The sequence below is a fragment of the Neophocaena asiaeorientalis genome, unplaced genomic scaffold (assembly GCF_003031525.2).
Source record: "Neophocaena asiaeorientalis asiaeorientalis breed wild unplaced genomic scaffold, Neophocaena_asiaeorientalis_V1.1 scaffold919, whole genome shotgun sequence".
Taxonomy (NCBI): Eukaryota; Metazoa; Chordata; class Mammalia; order Artiodactyla; family Phocoenidae; genus Neophocaena; species Neophocaena asiaeorientalis.
This window is the reverse complement of record NW_020174274.1, coordinates 36,908-38,330: the sequence shown is the minus strand read 5'-3', so window position 1 is coordinate 38,330 and position 1,423 is coordinate 36,908.

Here is a 1,423-nt window from a genome sequence, read left to right as displayed (position 1 = left end):
CCTGTCTTACCCCTAGATTCTTCATGACATTTTTTTCTTAGATTCCATATACATGTGGTAGCATATGGTATTTTTCTTTCTCTTTCTGACTTACTTCACTCTGTATGACAGACTCTAGGTCCATCCACCTCACTACAAACAACTCAATTTCGTTTCTTTTTATGGCTAACATTCCATTGTATATATGTGCCACAACTTCTTTATCCATTCATCCGTTGATGGACACTTAGGTTGTTTCCATCTCCTGCCTAATGTAAATAGAGCTGCAATGAACATTTTGGTACATGACTCTTTTTGAACTATGGTTTTCTCAGGGTATATTCCCAGTAGTGGGATTGCTGGGTCATATGGTAGTTCTATTTGTAGATTTTTTGATGATGGCCATTCTGACTGGTGTGAGGTGATACTTCATTGTAGTTATTTTTGTTTGTTTGTTTTTTGTTTTTTTTTTTTTGGCGGTACGCGGGTCTCTCACTGTTGTGGCCTCTCCCGTTGCGGAGCACAGGCCCTGGATGTGCAGGCTCAGTGACCATGGCTTATAGGCCCAGCCGCTCTGTGGCATGTGGGATCTTCCGGACCGGGCATGAACCCATGTCCCCTGCATCAGCAGGCAGACTCTCAACCACTGTGCCACCAGGGAAGCCCCATTGTAGATTTGATTTGCATTTCTCTAATTATTAGTGATGCTGAGCATCGTTTCCTGTGTTTGTTGGCAATCTGTATATCTTCTTTGGATGAATGTCTATTTAGGTCTCCTGCCCATTTCTGGATTGGGCTGTTTGTTTTTCAATATTGAGCTACATGAGCTGTTTGTAAATTGTGAAGATTAATCCTTTGTCAGTTGCTTTTTTAGCAAATATTTTCTCCCATTCTGAGGATTGTCTTATTCTCTTATGCTTTCCTTTGCTGTGCAAAAGTTTTTACGTTTCATTAGGTTCCATTTGTTTATTTTTGGTTTTATTTCGATTTTTCTAGGATGTGGGTTGAAAAGGATCTTGCTGTGATTTATGTCACACAGTGTTCGGCCTATGTTTTCCTCTACGAGTTTTATAGTGTCTGTCCTTATTTTTAGGTCTTTAATCCATTTTGAGTTTATTTTTGTGTATGGCATTAGGGAGTGTTCTAATTTCATTCTTTTACATGTAGCTGTCCAGTTTTCCTAGCACCTCTTATTGAAGAGACTGTCTTTTCTCCATTGTATATTCTTGCCTCCTTTATCAAAGATAAGGTGACCATATGTGCGTGGGTTAATCTCTTGGCTTTCTATCCTGTTCCATTGATCTATATTTCTGTTTTTGTGCCAGTACCATAGAGTCTTGGTTACTGCAGCTTTGTAGTATAGTCTGAAGTCAGGGAGCCTTATTCCTTCAGCTCCATTTTTCTTTCTCAAGATTGCTTTGGCTCTTCGGAGTCTTTTGTGTTT